General features: G+C 47.3%; 1 pseudogene; it reads right to left on the bottom strand.

Annotated features, from left to right (window-relative positions):
• Positions 1-13,489, bottom strand: LOC120679685 (annotated as a pseudogene).
• Positions 13,490-18,895: the final 5,406 nt, after the last annotated feature.

The following is an 18,895-nucleotide window of genomic DNA, read 5'->3' as shown; positions in this document are numbered from 1 at the left end:
TTAAAATTTATGCTTTATTGGGATTAGCACAAGCTTCTCCTTGCGGTGCACGGTCACATCAATACCCTTCCCGCCCGGCACCTCCCAGTCGAAATGGTACAAGAGGTTCGCCAGCATCATCTCAAGGGAGGCGATCCCAAAGTTGAGCCCGGGGCAGATCCTTCGCCCTGACCCGAACGGTATGTAACTGAAATCCTGGCCCCTGTAGTCCGCCGCGGCATGGCTGCCGCCGAGGAACCTCTCCGGTTTCAACTCCTCCGGGTCCTCCCAGAAGGTAGGGTCCCTGCCGATGCCCCACGCGTTGATCATCACCGTGGTTCCAGCGGGGATCGTGTACCCCTCCACCCCACAGTCGGTCGTGCTGAGGTGCTGGAGGAACAGTGGACCGGGTGGGTGCAGCCGAAGGGTCTCCATGCTGCTGAGGCCGTCGTCCTCGGTAAGGATCATCTCCGAGACCCCCTTGCTGCTCACCTCGCTTCTCAGCTCAGCTTGTAGCCTGGCCATGGCGTCCGGGTGTCGCATGAGCTCGGCCATGGCGAACTCGTGCACCACGTAGGTGGTGTCTGTGCCAGCGTTGAACATGTTCTGTTGTGCAGACAAATAAATAAAATTCATTCATTCGGAGAAATGTCATTATTTGATCTAGGTACCATCAAGGCAAGCAATGAATGAATTCATAATTCAAGTACGTGTACTAACCATCAAGATGGCCTTGATGTGGTTTCTGGTGAGGCCGTACTCTTCTCTGAGAGCGAGCATGACATCGATGAAGCCGCTCTCTTCTTCCTCGACGTCGCCGTCATCGTGGCTGTCACAACCCAAAGGAAAAAAAAAAGAAGAAGAAATAAAATTTTCCTCACCGGGCCCACCTGTCAGCCGCCCTTTTCCTTACCCTGCTATGCTCGGTGCCGCGCGTCGCCCCGTCGCAGGCGTCCATCCTCGTAACACGCGTCGACGATCCTCGTTCTGCGCGCGCGTTCTTATTCGTGCTGAGCCCGCCCCTTCTCCTTATCCGCGCTCGGCTGGCCTCGCTCCCCCTCAAACCCTAGCCCTTCCCCCAATCCTCCCTTGCCACCGCCGCCCCCGAGCTCCGTCGCTGCCGCGATTCATCGCCGCCGGTGAGGTCCTCCCCGATCTAGCGCGCCACCTAGTCCTCCCCATCCTCGACCGATTTGGGCCCTAACCCGGCCTCCTCCCCCTCCCTGCTGGGCCGCCGGCGAGCGCCTCCGCCCGCAGCCGCCTAGCGCCGTCGCGCCGCCCCCACGTCGCCGTTCCCTGTCCGCGCCGCCACTGGTGAGCCTCGCTGCCGTTGCCTCCACCTCGTTCGCGCACCCTTTGCCCCGCTCTGGCTTCGCCTCGCTGCGCTGCCTCGCGCCGCCGCCGCTCGCCGTCGCTGCACGCGACGCGCGCGCACACGCCGCGGTCAAGGCCGGCTTTGCCTTGACCCAGCCTGGGGCTGCTAGCCCATGGGCCCCGCCTATCAGCCGCAGGGCTGGCCGGTTTTGGGTGCATCTAGCATTTTTCAGGGTGTTTAGTTGAGCAGCAGTTTTGCAAAATTTGTAGAAATTCATGTATACCTCAGAAAAATATGAAACTTGTTTTGTTGGATTCCTCTAGCTGAGATCTACTTATGAAAAATATTGTTTTGCATGTTACCTTGCTATAGATTTATCAATAGTTTTATCTAGCAAAAGTGTGTTTAATGCTTAGTTATTTGTATACTGCTCGAAAAATGCCAAACCAAATTTTGTTAGGTTCCTCATGAAATGTTCTTTCTAGTGGTCCAAGTTACTCATGTGTTTACTTGCTGTTTGTTAGGTTTTTATTTCGATTTCATGCTTGCTGTCCAAAATGTGGTTTAATATAGAAATTTTTGTTGGAAAGTGAGAAAATAGTAAAACCAGTTTTGTTAGCTTTGTTTTCATACCTGGTTTCTATGATAATTTTCTTGGATTTGTTTGGTTAAGTTTCCATGTCTTTTCTGATATATCTTATTTAGAAGAGCTGAAACTTAATATATTTATGATTAATTCTAGGAAAATGCTTTTGCTACAAAACCAATTTTCCTGAGTTCCTTGTAATATCCTCAGCATGTTCAATTTAATTTGTGATTTATGCTTGCTGTATAAGTTTATTTGTTAATTCTCGATCTAGCTTTTCTGTTCGCGTGTGCGCTAGTGATTGTTTGTCGTCGCGTGTGTTACGTTTTTGCATCATCGCATATGTGCCATTCATTATGCATGTCTTACCACCCTTGCATAATCTATAGTATCACACTAATGCATGCATCCCATTTCATGCATAGCATTTCTTGCACAATCATGGCATCATGTTAATTCTCGCATCGCATTCATGCATTATAGTGACCGAAGCGTCGGAGGTCGAACCCGTGGAGCCCACCGTGTCCGTTGAGCCCGAGCCTGGAGTCCCGTTCGCGGTCGAGCCCGAAGTTAACCAAGGCAAGCAGCTTAGCATGATTCCTTACTCCTATTTAATCTGAGTTAGTTAGTTACATCACCGGATAATATGGGGTTACATAGTATGTATGTATGTACTGCATTTTGGTACCTACTCTCTTGCATTACCCTTCCTTGAATTGTTATACATGTACTTCTCACTTGTTAGTCAGTTAATAACTTAATCTGACTAGATACTTAGCCCTGATTAGAATACTCATATTTCTTGCTAGAAAGGAATGGTTTGGAGTATCACACTTACCTGATTATCCTTAGTCGCACTTGAGCAATTGGGGCAAGTGGTTTGCAGTATCGAGGTTCGAGCGGAAAGGTAGGGCCTAGAGAATGAAGTCACATGGGCATAGTCTGCTTGGACCGATTAAGGACCGTCCGTGGATGACGTCGGTTTTGAGCACCTTTTCGTGCTACCACATATCCAATATAATGGTACGGATGAGCCAGTTACCTTCTTTGACTTGATCATTGATGTGCAGTCCTAGCTACGTGGCTACGGGCGATGCAGAGAGGCTTAGTGTGTCCCCAGGTGGACCTATGTGTTGGAAAGTTTTGAATTGTCCGTGGTGGAACTAAGTCTCTACTCGTCAGCTAGGTGTGAGGTTCAATGATCAAGCCTTGTTGGGAACGGTTGACGTGAGTTCCCCCTTGCCCGGCGTGATCGGCTGGGTGAGTCGCATGGTCCTCGCGTCGTGTGGGTAAAGTAGTACACCCTTGCAAGGTTATAATCAATTCGAATTGCCGCGCTCTCGGTTATGAGCACGCTCTTTATCCCATGAACTCCTCGTAGAAGTGCGGACATGTTGGAATGGATTTTAGTAACTCGGGAATAACTATGTTATTCTTAGTATGTTCTACTAAAATTTAATGGGGGTTCGGGCAACATTAATTAATTTTACTAGGTATTAGTTTAGAGAGCTCATGCTTGTGCAATAATTACTTAACCTTAAAGCTTTTACTTGAGCCATTGCATGATCCTTGTTTATGTAATCGCGTAAGTCTTGCGAGTACCTTTTGTACTCAGGTTGCTTTCTAAACCTAGTTGCAGGTGAGCCAGAAGTGGTGTTCGGCCACTTCTACCCTGCTGATCCTAATGCGGGGGAGGAGTAGGCCGTTGCGGCTGTGGTGATGTCCTTGAGCAAGGCATCATCATCTTAAGTATGTTTTATCGTAGCTGAACTTCGAGAGAGCATGTAAATTCAATAAACTCTAAGTCTCTGTTTAATATGACTTGCGTGAGCCCAAGGCTTGTAAGGGAAGCTTGAAACCCACCTATATTGAACTTGTAATATTAAGATTCGAACTCTGGTTTTGGAAAACTGCTCTTTGTAGATTATTAGCGATGTATTCGATTGTAAACAGTATGTGCATATGCTAATTCTGGGCGTATGTTGGAGCACATACCGGGACTACCGGATTTGATATTATTTTGGATGACTGACGTGTCGGTTATTTGGGTCTCTAGATGTGGGATAACACATGGCACGCTCTTCGGCAAGCACGTGTTAACTCTCATCTGGGTGATAATGACCGGCGGTTCATTTAAAATAGTATCAAATTGGGCGGTTCTCACAACGGGTATCAGAGCTAAGGTTTCATGAAGTGAACCTAAAATTGGCTTAGTGGGTTGAGAGTCAAATAAAATTTGACTACTTGCACTAAGATTTACTTTGGTTAAAAATTTGAACTTAAGGCTGATTGCTACCTTTCTTCCTTGGTCTTAGAGCTAATTCTTTCTTATTGCTTCACTTGTGTTAATTAAGATATGATTAACCTTTCTTGTCTTCATGAGTAGCGGTAGCGTAGGAAAACCCTTTCATCTGCTGGAAACCTTTTAAGCCTTTTATCGGGGTTGAGAATGTGGGAATCACCAATTGTCCTAAGCGCTATTAGGAGGGTTGTAGCGCTGCTGGACAATGCGGTTTTTTGGGTCGTAAGTGAGTGTTAGAACGTTAAAGCGTGCTCACGATGTGAGGAGACGTCATGTTGCATTCATATTTCGCATGCATACATACTCTTTCTTGTGGTTTCTAAATCTGTACTTGATTAATATAGTGTGTTGTGGTCTAGATTTCGCTGAACTCATTCTTGTTAATTTTAGTGTGCCAAATCTACCTTTTCTCTTGGATATGTTTTTCTAGTGTTGGTATGTGTTAGATTTTTATCTACACATTATCTTTCCACCCTGCCTTTGAGTATCATTCTCCATCTTTCATTCCTGACCGCTAACCGTTTTGTTTATTAACAGGATGGTGTTGTGTTCGGGAACCGAGAGGGATGGTGCCAATGGTTCGAGTGGCAATAACAACCGCAACAACGAGGTTCCCCTTCCTAATCCTCCCGTTCACCCAAACATCGTGGACGTCTTGGCTCGACAAACTGAACTCATGGCGACCATAGTCAATCAAATCGTTAGTGCTGGCAATCATGGTCCCAGAGCTGAGCCTCCAGTGAACAGGTTTGGAGAATTCTTCCGCACTAACCCACCCATCTTTCGTGGCTCCAAAGATCCTCTTGATGCGGATTTCTGGCTTAATATCATTGAAGAGAAGCTTGGTCTTATTGAATGTGAGCCACATGAGAAGGTCCTCTTTGCTGCTCATCAACTACATGATGCCCCTGGGGTTTGGTGGAGGAACTTCAAGGCTTCTCACCCTGCTAACCACCGTTTCACATGGGAAGAGTTCCGTACGGCGTTCCGCTCCTTCTATATTCCCAAGGGTATTATGGATATCAAGAAAAAGGAATTTCTGAACCTTACTCAAGGAAGTCGTAATGTGATGGCATATGTCAATGCTTTTAATACCCTTTCCCAGTATGCACCTGAAGAAGTGGCCACAGATGCCAAGAAACAAGAACGTTTGTATGATGGGTTCTCTGAGGAGTTACAAGACAAGCTTTCTACTACCAAGTTTGAAGATTTCAATGACCTGGTGAATATTGCCATCAGAGCTGAGCACAAGATGAAGAATCTTGAAGCAAAGAACAAGCATCCTGCTCCTACCTCTGCGGGCGGTAGCTCCTCACGTCCACGTCTGGGGCCTTCTCCTCTTCCACCTCGGGCACCGGGTGCTCAACCTCCCCATCCTATGTGGATTGTACGTCACCCTCAACCTCCTCAAGGACAAGCTCCTAGGCCGGTCGATGCCTATTGGAGCAACCCAGGTGTTGCCGCAAAGGGGCCGTGCTACAATTGTGGTGACGTAGGCCACTTCTCCAAGGATTGTCCATCTCCGAGGCATGGCGGTGCCTTCAATGCACCCAGGCCTAATAATCCTCTACCTCAAGCACAGCGTCAAGAAGTTAAGCCACAACAAGCTCCTAAACGTGGCCGCCTCAACTACACCACCGCCGAAGAAATTCCGGAGAATGCCGAAGTTCTCATAGGTACGCTCCTAATCAATTCTCACCCTGCTATGGTTCTTTTTGATTCTGGAGCAACTTTTTCATTCATCAGCAAGAAATTTATACTGCATAGTAAGCTTGAGATGCAAAACCTACAAGTGTCATACCATATAGAATCACCGGGTGGGGAAATCATTGCCAGACACTTTGCTAGTGAGGTTCCAATTCTCATTGAGGGAGTTACTTTTCGAGCCAATTTTCTCATTCTAGACAAACTGGGGTTAGATGTGATTCTTGGGATGAATTGGTTGGGTAAGCATGATGGAGTTATCAAATGTGGGCCCCGCACCATCGATCTCTTGCATCCCTTAGGGAATAGAGTTCTACTCTCTTTGGCCAAGATGGAATCTTGTTTATATGCTTTGCCGGGTACTAAAGTTACTGCTTTGGAAGATATTCCCGTGGTGTGTGAGTATCCAGATGTCTTTCCGGAAGAATTACCGGGTATGCCTACTGATCGTGAGGTGGAATTCGTTAAAGAGCTCATGCCCGGGACTGCTCCTATCTCTAAACAGCCTTACCAAATGCCTCCCAATAAGTTGAAGGAATTGAAGAAACAACTCAAGACTTTATTGGACAAGGGTTTTATTCGTCCGAGCTCCTCTCCTTGGGGATGCCCAGCTCTTTTTGTAAAGAAGAAAGATGATAGTTTGCGGATGTGTGTTGATTACCGTCCGTTAAACGAAGTCACTGTTAAGAACAAATATCCTCTTCCTCGGATTGATATCATATTTGATCAACTCTCGGGAGCTCGATATTTCTCCAAGATTGATTTAAGGTTAGGTTTTCATCAAATCAAGATCTGGAAAGAAGATATTCTAAAAACGGCTTTCTCCACTAGATATGGTCTCTATGAATTCACTGTCATGTCCTTCGGCCTCACCAATGCGCCAGCTTATTTCATGTATCTGATGAATAGCATCTTCATGGAGGAACTTGATGTCTTTGTGATCATCTTCATTGATGATATTCTCATTTATTCCAAGACCCAGGAAGATCATGCTCGTCACATTCATATTGTCCTTGAAAAGCTTAGAGAGCATCGTCTTTATGCCAAGTTCAGCAAATATGAGTTTTGGCTTGAAGAAGTATCTTTTCTTGGTCATGTCCTCTCCAAGGATGGTATTGCTGTAGATCCTAGTAAGGTGCAAGATGTTTTGGATTGGAAGCAACCTCAGAATGTCCATGAGATCCGGAGTTTTCTTAGACTTGCGGGATATTACCGCCGGTTCATAGAGAACTTTTCTAAATTTGCGAAGCCTATAACTGAGTTATTGAAAAATGGAGTTAAGTTTGAGTGGACTCAAGCCTGTGAAGAAGCCTTCCAAACTCTTAAGGATCATCTCACTACCGCTCCTGTTCTTGCTCAGCCAAATATTTCCAAGAGTTTTGATGTCTATTGCGATGCTTCTCGCATCGGTCTTGGCTGTGTTCTTATGCAAGAAGACCGAGTAGTGGCCTATGCTTCTCGTCAACTCAAGCGGCATGAAGAAAATTATCCTACCCATGATTTAGAGCTTGCGGCTATTGTCCATGCTCTCAAAATATGGCGTCATTATCTGCTTGGTAATCATTGCAACATCTATACTGATCACAAGAGCCTCAAGTACATTTTCACTCAATCTGATCTTAACATGAGGCAACGTTGATGGCTTAAATTAATCAAGGATTATGACATTGAAGTGCACTATCATCCCGGTAAGGCGAATGTCGTCGCCGATGCACTAAGCCAAAAGGCTCAATGCAACTGATTGACCACAGCTCCTCCTGTGCATACTCTCTGTGATCATCTTCGGAAACTCGGAATTTCTATGGTCAAAGAAGGCTATCTTGCTACTCTTATAGTCAGGTCTGATCTTTATGATCAAATTAAGGAAGTCCAAAAGAAGAATAAGGGTATGGCTCGAATTCGGGAGTTAATGAATGAGGGCAAAGCTCGATGTTTCTCTATGGATGATCAATGAGTTCTATTCTTTGGGAAGCGAATTGTGGTGCCAAAGGATCATAACCTCAGGCGAATTATCCTTGATGAATCCCACAGTTCTCAATTTTCCATTCACCCAGGTAGTACCAAAATGTATCAAGATCTCAAGCAAAGATTTTGGTGGACTCGCATGAAGCGAGAAATTGCTCGGTACGTCTCTGATTGTGATGTTTGCCAAAGGGTTAAGGCCGAACATCTCAAATCTGCCGGTACCCTTCAGCCCTTGCCTATCCCATCATGGAAGTGGGAAGAAATTGGAATGGATTTTGTCATTGGATTACCCAAATCTTCTCAAGGATATGATTCTATATGGGTAATCGTTGATCGTCTAACAAAGTCGGCTCATTTTCTTCCGGTCAAGACCACTTACCTCGCCAAGCAATATGCGGAGTTGTACCTTACTCGCATTGTCTGTCTCCATGGTGTTCCTAAGAAAATTGTCTCTAACCACGGTCCTCAGTTTGTTGCTCACTTTTGGAGAAGTCTTCATAAAGCTATGGGAACCGATCTCACTTATAGTACTGCTTATCATCCTCAAACCGACGGTCAAGCCGAGAGAGTTAATCAAATCTTAGAAGACATGCTTCGAGCCTGTGCTCTAATCTATGAGAAGAAATGGGTTACTTGCTTGTCATTCGCAGAATTCTCCTACAATAATAGTTATCAAGCAAGTATCAAGATGTCTCCTTTTGAAGCCCTTTATGGAAGACGGTGCAGGACTCCTATCAATTGGTCCAAGTCTGGAGAAAGGCCTTTCTTTGGTCCAGATTTGGTGAAAGATGCCGAGGATCAAGTCAGGATTATTCGTGAGAATCTTCGCATTGCTCAATCTCGCCAGAAGACTTATGCTGATCGTCGTCGCCGAGAACTCCATCTCAAGATTGATGATTATGTATATCTCAAGGTTTCTCCATTTAAGGGCACTCGTCATTTTCAAGTAAGAGGAAAATTAGCGCCACGCTATGTGGGACCCTTTCGGATCATCAAGAGGGTTGGAGCCGTGGCTTATCAATTGGAACTTCCTCAATCACTCTCCGCCGTGCATAATGTTTTTCATATATCTCAATTCAAGAAATGTCATCGTGTTCCAACTGACGCCATCGACCTTGAGTCACTTGACCTTCAATCGGGCCTTACCTACGAAGAACACCCAATTGCCATCCTTGATCGAGATGAAAGAAAGGTGAAGCGTAACATGGTGAAGTTTATAAAGGTCCAATGGAGCAATCATTCCGAAGATGAAGCCACGTGGGAGCGTGAGGATCGGTTACGTCAAGAATACCCGGAATTCTTTTCCGATGGGTAAGTTTTCTCCCTACCCCACCCCACTTTCTTGATGAAGTTCATAGTTCTAGATGTCATATATGTGTACACAGTCACCATCAAGAAAACCCTAGGAATGTCTCACACCACATCATCCCTGCCTTTGTGCATCATCCTTTAGATGTTTATCTTGTCTAGGTGAATATGGCCTCAACCGACCTGGAGTTTTGTCCCTTCCATCCTATCTATTTAAAATCTCGGGACGAGATTTTCTTAAGGGGGGGAGAGTTGTCACAACCCAAAGGAAAAAAAATAAGAAATAAAATTTTCCTCACCGGGCCCACCTGTCAGCCGCCCTTCTCCTTCCCCTGCTCTGCTCGATGCCGCGCGTCGCCCCGTCGCCGGCGTCCATCCTCGTAACATGCGTCGACGATCCTCATTCCGCGCGCGCGTCCTTATCCGTGCTGAGCCCGCCCCCTCTCCTTATCCGCGCTCAGCTGGCCTCGCTCCCCCTCCAACCCTAGCCCTTCCCCCAATCCTCCCTTGCCACCGCCACCCCCGAGCTCCGTCACCGCCACGATTCGTCGCCACCGGTGAGGTCCTCCCCGATCTAGCACGCGTGCCACCTAGTCCTCCCCATCCTCGACCGATTTAGGCCCTAACCCGGCCTCCTCCCCCTCCCTGTTGGGCCGCCGGCGAGCGCCTCCGCCCGCAGCCGCCTAGCACCGTCGCGCCGCCCCCTCGTAGCCGTTCCCTATCCGCGCGCGCCACTGGTGACCCACGCCGTCGTCGCCTCCACCTCGTTCGCGCACCCTTTGCCCCGCTCCGGCTTCGCTTCGCTGCGTTGCCTCGCGCCGCCGCCGCTCGCCGTCGCTGCGTGCGACGCGTGCGCGCGCGCACGCGCGACGTCGTGGCCGCGCCCACGCCGCGGTCAAGGCCGGCTTTGCCTTGACCCGTCCTGGTGGGCCGCTGGCCCATGGGCCCCGCCTGTCAGCCGCTGGGCTGGCCGGCTGTGGGTGCATCTAGCATTTTTCAAGGTGTTTAGTTGAGCAGCAGTTTTGCAAAATTTGTAGAAATTCGTGTATACCTCAGAAAAATATGAAACTTATTTTGTTGGATTCCTCTAGCTGAGTTCTACTTAGGAAAAATATTTTTTTGCATGTTACCTTGCTATAGATTTATCTATAGTTTTATCTAGCAAAAGTGAGTTTAATGCTTAGTTATTTGTATACTGGTCGAAAAATGCCAAACCAAATTTTTTTAGGTTCCCCATGAAATGTTCTTTCCAGTAGTGTAACTTACTCATGTGTTTCCTTACTGTTTGTTAGGTTTTTATTTCGATTTCGTGCTTTCTGTACAAAATGTGGTTTAATATAGAACTTTTTGCTGGAAAGTGAGAAAATAGTAAAACCAGTTTTGTTAGCTTTGATTTCATTCCTAGTTTCTATGATAATTGTCTTGGATTTGTTTGGTTAAGTTTGCATGTCTTTTCTGATATATCTTGTTTAGAAGAGCTGAAAATTAATATATTTATGATTAATTCTAGGAAAATGCTTTTGCTACAAAACCAATTTTCCTGAGTTCCTTGTAATATCCTCTGCATGTTCAATTTAATTTGTGATTTATTCTTGCTGTATAAGTTTATTTGTTAATTCTCGATCTAGCTTTTCTGTTCGCGTGTGCGCTAGTGATTGTTTGTCGTCGCGTGTGTTACGTTTGTGCATCATCGCATATGTGCCATTCATTATGCATGTCTTACCACCCTTGAATAATCTATAGTATCACACTAATGCATGCATCCCATTTCATGCATAGCATTTCTTGCACAATCATGGCATCATGCTAATTATTGCATCGCATTCATGCATTATAGTGACCGAAGCGTCGGAGGTCGAACCCGTGGAGCCCACCGAGTCCGTTGAGCCCGAGCCCGGAGTCCCGTTCGTGGTCAAGCCCGAAGTTAACCAAGGCAAGCAGCTTAGCATGATTCCTTACTCCTATTTAATCTGAGTTAGTTAGTTATATCACCGGGTAATATGGGGTTACATAGTATGTATGTATGTACTGCATTTTGGTACCTACTCTCTTGCATTACCCTTCCTTGAATTGTTATCCATGTCCTTGTCACTTGTTAGTCAGTTAATAACTTAATCTGACTAGATACTTAGCCCTGCTTAGAATACTCATATTTCTTGCTAGAAAGGAATGGTTTGGAGTATCACACTTACCTGATTATCCTTAGTCGCACTTGAGCAATTGGGGCAAGTGGTTTGCAGTATCGAGGTTCGAGCGGAAAGGTAGGGCCTAGAGAATGAAGTCACATGGGCATAGTCCGCTTTGACCGATTAAGGACCGTCCGTGGATGACGTCGGTTTTGTGCACCTTTTCGTGCTACCACATATCCAATATAATGGTACGGATGAGCCAATTATCTTCTTTGACTTGATCATTGATGTGCAGTCCTAACTACGTGGCTACGGGCGATGCAGAGGGGCTTAGTGTGTCCCCAGGTGGACCTATGTGTAGGAAAGTTTAGAGATGTCCCTGGTGGAACTAAGTCTCTACTCGTCAGCTAGGTGTGAGGTTCAATGATCGAGCCTTGTTGGGAACGGTTGACGTGAGTACCCCCTTGCCCGGCGTGATCGGCTGGGTGAGTCGCATGGTCCTCGCGTCGTGTGGGTAAAGTAGTACACCCTTGCAAGGTTATAATCAATTCGAATTGCCGCGCTCTCGGTTATGAGCACGCTCTTTATCCCATGAACTCCTCGTAGAAGTGCGGACATGTTGGAATGGATTTTAGTAACTCGGGAATAACTATTTTATTCTTAGTATGTTCTACTAAAATTTAATGGGGGTTCGGGCAACATTAATTAATTTTACTAGGTATTAGTTTAGAGAGCTCATGCTTGTGCAATAATTACTTAACCTTAAAGCTTTTACTTGAGCCATTGCATGATCCTTGTTTATGTAATCGCGTAAGTCTTGCGAGTACCTTTTGTACTCAGGTTGCTTTCTAAACCTAGTTGCAGGTGAGCCAGAAGTGGTGTTCGGCCACTTCTACCCTGCTGATCCTAATGCGGGGGAGGAGTAGGCCGTTGCGGCTGTGGTGATGTCCTTGAGCAAGGCATCATCATCTTAAGTATGTTTTATCGTAGCTGAACTTCGGGAGAGAATGTAAATTCAATAAACTCTAAGTCTCTATTTAATATGACTTGCGTGTGCCCAAGGCTTGTAAGGGAAGCTTGAAACCCACCTATATTGAACTTGTAATATTAAGATTCGAACTCTGGTTTTGGAAAACTGCTCTTTGTGGATTATTAGCGATGTATTCGATTGTAAATGATATGTGCATATACTGATTCTGGACGTATGTTGGAGCACATACCGGGACTACCGGATTTGATATTATTTTGAATGAATGATGTGTCGGTTATTTGGGTCTCTAGATGTGTGGCACGCTCTTCGACAAGCACGTGTTAACTCTCATCTGGGTGATAATGTCCGACGGTTCGTTTAAAATAGTATCAAATTGGGCGTTCTCATAGTGGCGGCGGCGCTTGGTGGCGTGGAAGTCGATGAGCGTGTCGAAGAGGTCGTCCCACCTGTTCCGGAGCGCGGTGGCCTTGGTGAGCGACGCCCTGAGAGCACGTCCACCCGCGCCAGCGCCGGGAAGTAGTCCTGCAGCTTGAACGCGCCGAAGATGTCCTTGATGACGTTGGTGAGCTCGGGGATCCGCCGGTTCCGGCCGTCCTCGAAGAAGAACCTGCCCGACACGGCCCAGCACATGACGTCATTGGTGTACGCCTTGAGCAGCGCGCTCAGGTCCAGCGCCTCGCCGGCGGCCGCCGCGCCCCGGGCCCTACCGACGGCGAGCCGGACCTCGGCCTCGCGCGCGCCGCGGACTTCCTCGCCGTCAAGGAGGTGCGTCGTCAGCAGCCGCTTCGCCTGGCGCCACCGCTCGCCGTAGGGCGCGAAGCCGACGTCGAGGAGGCTGTAGGCCAGGATGTCGGCGAGCGGGTTGAAGGGCCGGGAGGCCAGCACGTGGTCGTGCGTGCGGAGGACGGCCTGCGCGGCGCGCGGCGAGGAGACGACGACCGTCGGGACGGCGCCGAGGCGGAGGAGCATGAGGCCGTCGCGGCCGTGACTGGCGGCGAGGTTGCGGAGGGAGACGTGCGGGAGGCCGGGCGCCGACGAGGTGGAGGTGGCCGATGACCGGGAGCCGCGGCGGCGAAGGGATCCGGCTCAGTGTCTCCAGCTGCTTGCTCGGCCGCAGCAGGCGCGCCGTGTGGAGGAGCAGCACGAGGAGAGGGAAGAGGAGGAGGAAGATGGCGAGGCTCGCCACGGCGCCGTGCGACTGCAACCACATTTGAGCTGCCGTGTTACTCGCTGAATTTGTTGGAGTAACAAACAAATGCATGATCAGCAGACGGGTCATCAACCATGTGTATATATACTGCTGCAAAACAGGGGATGAACTCTAGTGTTGTCGCAGTCAGATGTGTTCCTGTCCCGTGACTCCAAATCAGAAAAGTGCTGAAATCAAAACAACGGCAATGTCACCATCGATGGGGGTTGTTGTAAGGCGTACTCTCTCTCTCTCTCTCTAACAAAATGAATATGATCCAAAATAAAAAAATAAATGTATGGGAAATACAACCTAAGTATGTTTTATTAGAATGATTGACTGAGAACCAATGGTGGTCATTCCTGTATGATGAGTCATTCACAATGTTGTGTGAATTTGATGTCTCTTGGCTTGTGATGTGCATGCGCAGGATGCAACGTGGCAGTCAACGGATGCGGTGAAAGTAAATTGAAATGTTCGTGCCGATGAACCAATAGTGGTGAAGGAAAAACACGAGAAGTCTGGGCGGAGTCACGGACGATCCAAATGGTGCACTGAAGGACAAGAGAACATGGACAGATAAAGACACTGTCGGTCAAGTCAAGCGAGACGACGGCTGTCACATGCTTGGAGGAGACTAGACACGCATGGACATCTTGTGTGGCAGCCAACCAGAGATGTACTGTACATTTGGTTTGGGTCTCAAAACCACCAGACAAGTAGGTTTTCCGGTTTGGACCTCGAAACCGGAGGCACGTCCGTTGCAGTTGGATGGTGGAAATGGACGACACGTGGCGTCATCACGAAGTTTGCATCTATGCGAAGTAAAATCGTGAATGCGGCGTGTCCGTTCGATGCTTCTACAAAAATTTTGTTCATTTTCCCCCTTTCCGTGAGTGTGTATTGTAGTTATTAGCGTAAGGATATTTTTGTCATTCGCCAGAAACGGAGCATGGCTAGTTGGAGGAGTATCTCTCTACCTTAGTTTCGTTTTTCCTATAATATTATCTCGTTTTCGGATTAAGGTTTGTGTGAAGATTTTCATAGGAATGAAGGGCCTAACTTCCTTGTGTCCTTTAGGCTTGAAGATTCAACTCCCTGCTATATGGTTTTTGTGTGCTCCCTTGCCTATTTGCGATTTTCGATTCGCGGGTTCTATTTGATATTTTCACAAAAATCTTCTTACTAGTTGTAAACCTGTGGCTCAAGTTTCATTCGAATCCATGAAGTATTGATGGAGTAATTTGGATTTGAATTCTTGCTTTTTCCCTTTTTCTCTGCTGCTCTTGTCGCACACGTGAGAGTTGAATCGAGAGGGAAGAGCGCGGTTGTGCGGCGCGCTCGTTGAGCAGCCAGCAGGCCGAGCCCCGCTAGCAGGCGTGTGCAGCTCGGCGGCCCATAGCAGGGTCCGGCCACAGCAGGCCGATTCTTCTCGCGTGTGCGGGCTATCAGCAGGGAAGCCGGCCCATCAGAGGGGTCCCTATCTATCTTGTGGAAGATAGATAAGGCATTCATCTTTAAAGCCCATGAGGTCCAAATTAGATTCAACATTATCTAAAAATATTTCAACATTATGAAATAATGGATTCAACATCTCTTATAAACTATTTCAACATTTGGATATAATAGATTCAACATTTATTAAACCTACGTCAACTTTTTTTTGAGGGGGGCGGGGGCTTCTCTCCGGACTCCGACGCTGGCGGCAGCCAGGCTCGGCGGAGAGGCGGCTGGCGGGCGGCCGCGAGGGCGCAACGCCGGCGGCGGTGCAGGGGAGGGCCGCGGGCGGCGCGGAGCACGGCCGCAGCGCCGGTGCAGGGGAGGGCCGCGGGCGGCGCGGAGCATCGGGAGCAGGCGGCGGCAAGCGGAGCCGCCGGGAGTAGAGGTGGCGGCGGTGCACGATGTAGGGGAAGGAGGAGGAGGCTGGGCCAGGGGCGCGGTGGCGCACGGCCGCGGGGCATCCCCCGGCGATAGGTGGCGGCGGGCAATGGGAGGGAAGAGGGAGAAGGAAGAAGGAGGTGGGGATTAAAGTTTAGGTGGAATTCAAGGGTTGCAGTTGATTTGCACGAATCTCAAATACTGGAAGATGATTAGAAAAAAAAAAACTTATGGAAGATATATAGGTTCCACGCAAGGCTCTCGAGCAGGCCAGCTGGCCGAGCATGGCCCAGACGCGCGGGCAGCTGGCGCAGCCCAGGTCGGCTCGCGAAGGCGGCCCAAGGAGATGCGCCGAGCGGCAGGCCCGTGCGCGTAGCAGGCCGCATGCGGCCCAAGCAGGGGTGCGCAAAGGCACAGCACACATTGGCCCAGTACTTGGCGCAGCAGCTTGCTCGGTCCAAGGCGGCCGACGAGCGCACAAGGCCTGCGCGGGTGCAGCAGGCAGCCCAGAGGGAGATCGGCCAGCGGGTCCCTATCTATCTTGTGGAGATAGATAAGTCATTCATTTTTAAAGCCCATGAGGCCCAAATTAAATTCAACATTATCTAAAAATATTTCAATATTTTGACATAATGGATTCAATATCTCTTATAAACTATTTCAACATTTGGATATAATAGATTCAACATTTATTAAACCTACGTCAACTTTTTTTTGAGGGGGCGGGGGCTTCTCTCCGGACTCCGACGCCGGTGGCAGCGCTACCCGCGGCAGCCAGGCGCGGCGGAGAGGCGGCCGGCGGCCGGCCGCGAGGGCGCAACGGCGGCGGCGGTGCAGGGGAGGGCCGCGGGCGGCACGGAGCGCTGGGAGCAGGGGCGGTGGCGGCCGGAGCCGCGGCGGCGGGGCACGGGAGGGCCGCGGGCAGCGCGGAGCATGGCCGCGGCGGCGGTGCAGGGGATGGCCGCCGCAGCAGTGCATGGGAGGGCCGCGGGCGGCGCGGAGCACCGTGAGCAGGCGGCGGCGAGCGGAGCCGCCGGGAGCAGAGGTGGTGGCGGTGCACGGGGTAGGAGAAGGAGGAGGAGACCGGGCCACGGGCGCGGCGGCGCACGGCCGTCGGGGCCGCGGGGCAGCCCCCGGCGATAGGTGGCGGCGGGCAGTGGGAGGGAAGAGGGAGAAGGAAGAAGGAGGTGGGGATTAGAGTTTAGGTGGGATCCAAGGGTTGCAATTGATTTGCACGAATCTCAAACACTGGAAGTTGATTAGAAAAAAAACTTCCGGAAGATATATAGGTTCCACGGGCCGGTTCCAGGAGTAGCGGCCCACGCGTGATTCGGCCCAGGCAGGGGGCTCGTGGGCGCGCGGCCCTGGAGGCTTCCTGGTTATTATACTAGTTAGGCTTTTTCCTTTCCTTCGCTTATTCTCTGCACTCTTGTTTTATTTCTTGCTCACACTATACTAGTTGATTAGCTTGTGTTAATTAGTTTTTGATTTTATCACAGCTTGTAAATATTTGCATGCTTAATTGGATAGTTTTAATTAGTTTTTGTTCTTGCAAATTTTAGTTAATTGTTGCATAAGTAAAATTATGAGAATGGTTTTCATTGGAGAGTCCTTTCGTGTTTTCGGTAATTTGTTGTCAGTAGTTTTGGTCAATCTTTGCTTCCTTTTCGCGTCAAGCTTCATTCCTAGGGTGAACCTGTTATGAGTTGTCTTATATCATCTTGGCGATTAAAAGAGAGTTGGGTCGGGTTGAATCGGGATATCGGTCTTATTTTCTTGGAGAACTTTTTTTAAAGGCTCTCATTCATCCCCCCTCTAGTCCCTGTTTCGCTCCCACATTGATGAACAATTAGATTGTATTACCAGAACAATAAGATTTCAACATTTGAACAACCCAAAGTGTAGCATTGGAGGAAATTTCTTAAATTATTAAAAGACACACCAGTAAGGTTTTCGAAACACTAAAATTATGCTACTTGATGCTGAGTTTGCTAATTTGCACATGAAGTTAACACTTTCAGGAGATAAGTTACAACGTCAAAAGTAAACATCTAAACATTGCAGAACAATACATGAAGGGTCAATGTGAGGTCTGCAAATTATATGGCATGCTCTATTTGTCTACAACATGGACATCAAATTTGTCATCCAAATAGAAAGTGTTCTTAAGAACACAAATGGGAAGAAAAATTCTACATATACTGTTGCAAGACATGGGGATGAACTCCAGCGTTGCAATCGGATGAATTCATATCCCGTGACTCGCGTGGGATTATAACTTCTTGTCCTAGCTTCCATTTGTCACAAATTTTAAATTTTTTACAAGAAACGAAGCATAGTTGGGTGCCTCTGCAAATCAAAAATCAAGTGTCAGAAATATGCCAGTTTACGTGAGGAGGAGAAGAAAAGGGGGGCATCCAATGGTGAGAGAGAATAATAAATGTCAGAAAGGTAAAATACAAAATTTAGACTCTGACATTTAGAATTATAATCGTGTAAAATTAGATACATAATTTATTAATATGGATGCAGAGCGTGAACATTATAATCAAGTGAAATTAGATACATAATTTATGAAAACTAACATCTTTATTCCGTATGAATAATATAATATAATGCATGGATAAAAATAATAACAGTATGGATTATGATTTATGCTAAATTGTTGGTAAATATCTTGTTTCCTAGGTTCTTTATATAATTGTCACATGTCAATCATTGCTATAAATATAAAGTTATTATTTTTTGAATTTTTTTAAAATACTTGTGTGCCGCGTGTAGGCTTCTGCTAGAAATTGCTTGATTTTAAAACATGTGCGTGTTGCACATGGGCTCCGCTAGTTTCTTTAAAATATAATATATTAGTGCAGTTGTACATTAGTCAATTAGCTAAGTTAGCACTAATTGCCCCCTCCTTCATTCCATATAGCCCCCGACCTCAGGTTCCGCCACTGGCTCAATTATCTTCATATTCGGTCATCGCTCGTCCACTAGCACTTAGCTTGACGGTATCCTTGGTTCCTCGTCAAAATCCTCTATGCCTAAGCAATAGGCTTTGGCGAAACCAAACCCTACCATGCAGCACTATATTGTACATGGTGTTGTCAAGCACAAATCTCCATGTTCGTCTAGAAGTGAAGGAATAGATAGTAGAATACTCTCTCCAAGTTGGTAAAGGAAGTCGTTTCAGACATTAACACGGTCTCCAAAAACAACTTTAATTTTTATCTTTTTAGTACAAAAAATTATAAAATATAGTCAATACATACTTTTACGAAGCTACATTTCAAGATGAATCTACTTACGTCACTCTCATATTTTCAAACTCAATATAAAAGAATTTATTTATAGTCAAAGTTTAAAATATTTGACTTAAGACAAACTCAAAATGACTTCTTTCATATACGGAGGGAGTATATTTTTTCTCTAGCATTCCTTTTATGGATGAAAGGATAGAAACAGTCATGTCAGTTGGGATTTGTGTTGGATAGCATGCAGCATGCTGCATGCCTGGACAATTAGATAGCCAACTCGGAATCACAACGACAA

Source organism: Panicum virgatum, chromosome 6N (assembly GCF_016808335.1).
Source record: "Panicum virgatum strain AP13 chromosome 6N, P.virgatum_v5, whole genome shotgun sequence".
In the NCBI taxonomy this organism is placed as follows: Eukaryota; Viridiplantae; Streptophyta; class Magnoliopsida; order Poales; family Poaceae; genus Panicum; species Panicum virgatum.
This window is presented reverse-complemented; position numbering and strand designations above follow the sequence as displayed.